Here is a 7,840-nt window from a genome sequence, read left to right as displayed (position 1 = left end):
GCCACCAACCCCCCCCCCACCTGCGGGTCCCGAAGCGAGGTCTTCCACAGGGTCTGGGAGCAGGTCGGTCGGGGTGGTCTCGGTGGTATTCTGTAGTAAGGTTGGGGTCTAAGATGTCTTGTGAGTTAACCTACGATCGTTCCTCCAGACCGTATCCCTCCCAGTCAATAAGGTATTGCAGGACCCTGCCTCGGCATCGTGAGTCAAGTATCGCTCGCACCTGATAGGCCTCCTCGCCATCGATGGTTATGGGAGGGGTACTCTCCTCAGCGGCCTCCTCCTGGTCCCTCTCTCCTCCAGGACCACCGGCGGGCTTGAGCAGGGAGATATGAAAGGTGGATGAGATACGGTAACTGGCAGGTGATGCTAAATGATATGAAACTGGGGTTATTTCTTGGATGATTTTGAAGGGACCCACGTACCTCGGACTGAGTTTCTTGCAGGACTGCGGGAATTGAAGATCTCTGGTGGACAGCCAGACCCACTGACCATGAGTGAAGCTAGGACCAGCTCTGCGGTGACAATCCGCATGTTCCTTGGCTCTGCGGACCGCACGTTGAAGGTGGACATGGGCTACGTTCCAAGTCTCCTCGCTCCTTCTCATCCATTCATCAACTGCGGGGAGCTCAGAGGGCTCACCCGACCAGGGAAACAAAGGTGGCTGGAAGCCCAGTACACATTGGAAGGGGGTGAGGCCGGTAGCTGGCTTTCGAAGGGAGTTCTGGGCGTACTCTGCCCCAGAAGGTAACGACTCCAATCTGCCTGATTGTTGTGACAGTAGGTGCAGAGAAAGCAGGTAAGTTCCTGATTGCAGTGCTCCACCTGGTCGTTGGATTCAGGGTGATATCTAGAGGTAAGGCTGACATTGATGTTAAGTTGCTGACAGATTGTTCTCCATACCCGGGAAGTAAACTGTGGACCTCGGTCTGACTCGATGTCCTCAGGAAGACCGTAGAACCTGAAGACGTTCTGGAGCAGGGCTTCCGCTGTCTCAAAGGGCGGTAGGCAGTTTGGGAAGAGGGACTAGACGGCAAGATTTAGAGAAGCGGTCGATTATGGTGAGTGTCGTGGTGTAACTGTTGGAGCTGGGTAAGTCAGTCACAAAGTCGATAGCAATATGAGACCAGGGTCGTTGGGGTATGGGCAGAGGGTGGAGAAGACCAGCCGGTCGTTGATGTGAGGATTTTGTAATGTTGCAAGTGTCACAGTTTTGAATGAACTGAGTAACGTTGGCCTGGAGAGAGGGCCACCAGAAGCGGTTGGCTACGAGTTCTCTGGAGGCGTTAATGACCGGATGACCAGCGATGGGAGATTGGTGTATTCATTGTATCACTCGTGGTTGGAGCTCGGCAGGGACATCGGTACGGTCAGGTGGACACTCGGCTGGTACAGGGTCGCTAACCTGAGCCTCTGAGATGTCCCATTGGATAGGTGCTAGGATCACAGTAGAGGGAAGAATGGGTTCAACAGAGTTAGCTTTGGGCAGGTGATCAAACTGTGGGGAGAGAGCATCTGCCTTGCCATTCTTTGCTCCAGGTCTGTAGGTTACCTTGAAGTCGAAACGGGAGAAGAATAGCTACCATCTTGCCTATCTGGGATTGAGACATTTGGCGGAACAGATGTACTCCAGGTTACGATGGTCGGTGAGTACAAGGAAAGGTAGTTTAGCTCCCTCCAGCCAATGACGCCACTCCTCAAAGGCACCTTTCATGGCTAATAGTTCCCTATCTCCCACGTCGTAATTCCTCTCAGCTGGGTTTAGCTTGTGAGAGTAGAATCCACATGGAAACAGTTTAGGTGGATTACTGTGGCGTTGTGAGAGGATTGCGCCGATGACCGTGTTAGATGCGTCCACCTCCACCGTGAACTCCAGCTCAGGATTGGGATGATGCAAGACGGGAGCGGTCGTGAATCGTTGTTTGAGTTGCTGGAAAGCCTGTTCGCTTAATGGTGTCCATGTGAGATGTTGGCTCTTTCCCTGCAACACAGATGTGATAGGTGCAGCTACCACATTGAAATTTCTGATAAAGCGTCGATAGAAGTTTGCAAACCCTAGGAAACGTTGGAGCTCCTTGATTGTGGATGGTTTAGGCCAATCTAACACCACCTCTACCTTCTTCTCATCCATGGCTACCCCCTCTGCACTGATAATGTACCCCAGGAAGGAAATTTGTGTCTGGTGAAACTCACATTTCTGTAACTTGGCGTAGAGTTGGTGCTGAATGAATCTCTGCAGGACCACTCTGACCTGTTTGACGTGGGTTTCCAGGGATTCGGAGTATATCAGGATGTCGTCGGTGTAGACGATGACACTCTGGTTAAGCATATCCCAGAAGACGTCGTTGATGAGGGCCTGGAACACAGAAGGACTGTTGGCAGGCCCGAACGGCATAACCCGGTACTAATAGTGCCCGGATGTGGTTGAGAAGGCCGTTCTCCACTCGTCCCCCTCGCGAATGCGAATCAGGTTGTAGGCACTGCGTAGATCTAGTTTAGTGAAGCCTTTAGCCAGCTCCTCCTCTATATACTTCTTCATGGCTGCTGACTCGGCTTGAGAGAGAGGGAAGATTCTGCCCCTTGGGAGGAGTGGAACCTGGGATGAGGTCGATGGCACAGTCAACGGGTCGATGAGGTGGAAGCTTGGAAGCTTTGGTTTTGCTGAAGGCTTCAACTAAGTCCTGATATTCGAGCGGCAGGCCTGACGTGTCAGAAGGTTTGAGCTCCTCCTCCTGGGGATGAGTGGACGGCTGGTGTGTGGGGAGACAATGGTCTTGACAGGATTGGGACCACTGAACGATTTCCTGGGCTGACCATGATATGCGTGGGTTATGTTTCTCAAGCCAGGGTAGTCCTAGAATGATGGGATTCCGAGGTGAGTCAATGGCAAACAGTTGAATAGTTTCGGTCTGAAGAGCTCCAATTTGAAGGTGGATATCTGGCGTGATGTATTTAATTCTTCCTGAACCCAACGGATGACAATCTAGCACTGCCACTGCCACCCGGGATTCACATGAAAGGAGTGGGATGTCATGAGTTTCAGCGAAAGAAATGTCAATGAAATTTCCCACAGCCCCAGAGTCTATTCATGGCATTGGTCTCAAATCTCCCCCCTCCGTGTTAATGACCACTGGTACCCCAAAAGAATGGAGACTGGCACTCACCATGGTGGAATTCTGGCGAGAGGACCAAATGGGGCAGGAAATTCTTAGATGGCCGGCCTGCCCGCAGTACAGACACAGATGTTGTCGGATGCGTTTCTCACGCTCCATAGAGGAGAGTTGTGTGGCGCCGATCTGCATGGGCTCTGGCTCGGGGAGTTTTTGAGCGGCCGGCTGGGCTGGTGAATACCGACGAGTGCGTCGTTAGCGTGTCAGATTATCCAGACGAATAGCAAGATCCATGAATTGATCCAGAGTCCTTCCCTCCTCTCTGCAGGCTAGCTCTGACCTTAGATCCTGGTTGAGTCCTTTGCGGTAGAAGAGCCTTAGCGGTTCATCCTCCCAGCCCGTCTGAGCAGCGAGGGTGCGAAAGGCCAAGGTATTTTTGGCGGCGGTGCTGTGACCCTGACGTAGCACAATTAACTCCTCTCCTGTGTCCCCTCCACTGGCTGAATGTTCATACACATCCTGGAACTGGCGAATGAAACAGTCGTAAGTGGGGAAAGACATGTGATTACCTTGCCACATCGCTGTAGCCCATTCCAACGCTTTTCCGGTCAGCAGTGAGCAGACGAAAGCCACCCGACTCTCGTCAGTCGAGTAAATGAGGGGTTGCTGGTTGATGCAGATGTAGCATTGCATTAGAAAGCCCTTGCACTTGCTTGGGGAACCGTCATACTTCTCTGGAAGCGAGAGACGGATGCCATGAGATGCGTGAGTAGAGACGGTAGTGGTGAGTGTGGTGGCAGGTGCCGATGCAGGTGTAGAACTCACTGTTGGGGCGGTCACATGGAGAGTTTGTAGCGTCTTGACTAGCTCCTCTGTGAGAGAGGTGAGTCTCTGTATCTGTTGTTGATGTGTGGCCAGCACGGAGACCTGAGCAGACACTTCGGAGGATAACTGGAAGAACATCGCTGGATCCTGAGTTGGCGAAGTCTTCTGTAACTTCGGATCAGAGACATTCGGATCCATGTGCAATGTTTATTATGAACTCGTAGTGACAACAGGCAGGGTTCAGACAACAGCGTCAGAGATTTCAGAGACAGTCAATATCAAGGTCGGTACCAGGCTTGAATCGGGGCAGGCAGCAGATAGTAGACAGGTTGTAGACAAAGCAGAGGGTCAGTAAGGCAAGTGGCAGAGGATCGTCAGAATCAGAATAGTTCAAGGTAATACACAGAAAGGCAGACAGGGATAAATGCTCAGAATTGCAAGACGGGCTAAACAAGACTTTGCATTGAGCGAGTGTTTGGCTTCAGCTTATATAGGGCGTGGAATGAGGAACACCTGGTGGAGATTAGTCTGAGGTACGGGGCCGCTGGGTAATGTAGTACATGAGAATGTCAGTACTCAGGTGAAGGTGCCCTCCAGTGGCCGTCGGAGAGAGCCACAGAGGCCTGGGTCGTAACAATAGGTCGTAATTTAGATATATTTTTGAGATGGAAAAATGCAGTTTTACAAATGCTAAAAACGTGGCTTTCTAAGGAAAGATGGCTATCAAATAGCACACCTAGGTTCCTAACTGATGACGAAGAATTGACAGAGCAGCCATCAAGTCTTAGACAGCGTTCTAGGTTATTACGTGCAGAGTTTTTAGATCCTGTAATTAACACTTCTGTTTTTTCAGAATTTAGTAGATAGAAATTACTCGTCATCCAGTTTTTTATATCGACTATGCATTGCGCTAGTTTTTCAAATTGGTATGTTTCACCGGGCTGTGAAGAAATATAAAGCTGAGTATCATCAGCATAACAGTGAAAGCTAACACCATGTTTCCTGATGATATCTCCCAAGGGTAACATGTAAAGCGTGAAGAGTAACGGCCCTAGTACTGAGCCTTGAGGTACTCCATACTGCACTTGTGATCGACATGATACCTCTTCATTCACTGCTACGAACTGATGGCGGTCATATAAGTACGATTTAAACCATGCTAATTCACTTCCATTAATACCAACAAAGTTTTCTAGTCTATGCAAAAGAATGTTGTGGTCAATAGTGTCGAACGCAGCGCTGAGATCCAATAACACTAATAGAAAGATACAACCACGATCACATGAAAAGAGCAGGTCATTTGTAACTTTAAGGAGAGCAGTCTCATTACTATGATATGGTCTAAATCCTGACTGGAAATCCTCACAGATACCATTTTTTTCTAAGAAGGAATATAATTGTGAGGATACTACCTTTTCTAATATCTTGGACAGAAAAGGGAGATTTGAGATCGGTCTGTAATTAACTGGTTCTTTGGGGTCAAGTTGTGGTTTTTTGATGAGAGGCTTAATAACAGTCAGTTTGAAGGTTTTGGGGACATATCCTAATGACAATGAGGAATTAATAATAGTCAGAAGAGGATCTATGACTTCTGGAAGCACCTCTTTTAGGATCTTAGATGGAATAGGGTCTAACATACATGTTGTTGGTTTAGATGATTTAACAAGTTTATACAATTCTTCCTCTCCTATAGTAGAGAATGAGGAAGTGGAACTGTTCCTCAGGGGATCTATAGTGCACTGTCTGATGCAATACTGTAGCTGACGGCTGCATGGTTACAATCTTATCTCTAATAGTATCGATCTTAGAAGTAAAGTAGTTCATAAAGTCATTACTGCTGTGCTGTTGGGAAATGTCAACACTTGTTGATGCTTTATTTTTTGTTAATTTAGCCACTGTATTGAATAAATGCCTGGGGTTATGTTTGTTTTCTTCTAAAAGAGACAAAAAATAATCAGATCTCGACAATGAGTAGGTCCTGAGACGTGTTGTCTAATCCCAACAGAGTTCAGAATGTCTATAAATGCTGATCCCAATGCATCTTTTTCATTATCAACATGGATACTAATAAACAAACTCCAGCTGGTTCAAAATGCAGCAGCTAGAGTTCTTACTAGAACCAGGAAGTATGACCGTATTAGCCCAGTTCTGTCAACACTGCACTGGCTAACTTTTAAACATTGTATAGATTTTAAAATCTTGCTTATTACTTATGAAGCTTTGAATTGTTTAGCAGCTCAGTATTTGCTGAGCAATTTGATAATACCTAGAATATCAAAATCAACTGTGGGTGGCAGATCCTTTTCCTATTTAGCACCCAAACTCTGGAATAACCTACCTAACATTGTTCGGGAGGCAGACACACTATTGCAGTTTAAATCTAGATTAAAGACCCATCTCTTTAACCTGGCTTACACGTAACACACTAATATGCTCCTAATATTTAGGCTGCATTAATTAGTTAAACCGGAACCGTGAACACTTCCCATAACACAGCTCGACATCCTTCTTTTTTATTCTTGCCACTTCCGGTCCCCTAATACTCTTGGGTAATGCAGTTCAATATACAACGGTAGTGACAAACATTACAACCATAGGCACCAGATCCAGTCTGTATCCAGATCAGATGGTCACTGCAGTCACCTGGATCCAGTACGTATCCAGACCAGATGTTGGATCAGCACCTAGAAAAGGACCTCTACAGCCCTGAAAGACAACAGAGACCAGGACAACTAGATGAGCCCCAGATACAGATCCCCTGTAAAGACCCTGTCTCAGACGACCACAGGGACAAGACCACAGGAAACTGTTGAGTCCTCTGCACAATGTGACATTGCTGCAGCCTGGAATTGAACTGCTGGTTTCGTCTGGCCAGAGGAGAACTGACCCCCGACTGAGACTGGTTTCTCCCAAGGTTTTTTCTCCATTCTAACACCGATGGAGTTTTGGTTCCTTCCCGCTGTCGCCTCTGGCTTGCTTAGTTGGGGACACTTCATTTACAGCGATAACGTTGACTTGATTGCAAATGATTGCAAAGAAACTATTTGACTGAACTGAGCTGGATGATGAGATTACTGAATTCAATGATGAACTAACTGCCTTTAACTGCCATTTTGCTTTATTGACACACTATTTTTCTAATTAATGTTGTTCAGGTGCTTTGACACAGTCTGTTTTGTTTAAAGCGCTATATAAATAAAGGTGACTTGACTGGACTGGAACTAATAGAACTGGGGACAGGAACAGGAAACATGACCAAATAAGGAAAACAGGAACTAAGACTGGGGTAAAACAAGGAAACTGAGGTCCACAACACTGACAGTACTGTTCTGATAGTTAAATTTAAAGTGTTTGTTGTAACCTGAAGGGAACTAAAAATATCCTATAGTGTTTATAATGTTGGTACATTATAACATTATCAGGCCTGCCATTATTATTTCTGAATGTAATAAAATGCGACTTATACATGACTTATATTTTTTTCCTCTCAAAAACTTTATTTTTAGAGTGTTTTTAAAAAACATGCAGCAAATGAAAATAGGTGATTAATCGGTTAAAATTTGTTACTGTGGGTTAACAAATTTACTTACTTGTGCTGAGCCTTAGATACCAACAGAGTCTGGGCCTAATCTAGTCTATGTTGTTAATTATTACAAGTTTTGTGTATGTTTTTATCCAGTTTTTTTTTTTCATTGCATCTGAAAATTACTTTAAGGAACAAAAAAAAAGCCTCCTACCCCCTAAAAATTGTGCATGCCCATTCACTTTGTGCACTCTGGTGCAGAACCTGCCTCCCGCGTTGCTCATCTGTGGACAATTTGAAAATGTTTCATATAAAGGTTGCTGTCCCATTTTATACAGGAATTGTTAATTAAAAAACAAACAAACAAACAAACAAAAAATTATAT

Source organism: Cyprinus carpio, unplaced genomic scaffold (assembly GCF_018340385.1).
Source record: "Cyprinus carpio isolate SPL01 unplaced genomic scaffold, ASM1834038v1 S000000990, whole genome shotgun sequence".
In the NCBI taxonomy this organism is placed as follows: Eukaryota; Metazoa; Chordata; class Actinopteri; order Cypriniformes; family Cyprinidae; genus Cyprinus; species Cyprinus carpio.
Note: the sequence above shows the minus strand (reverse complement) of the source record.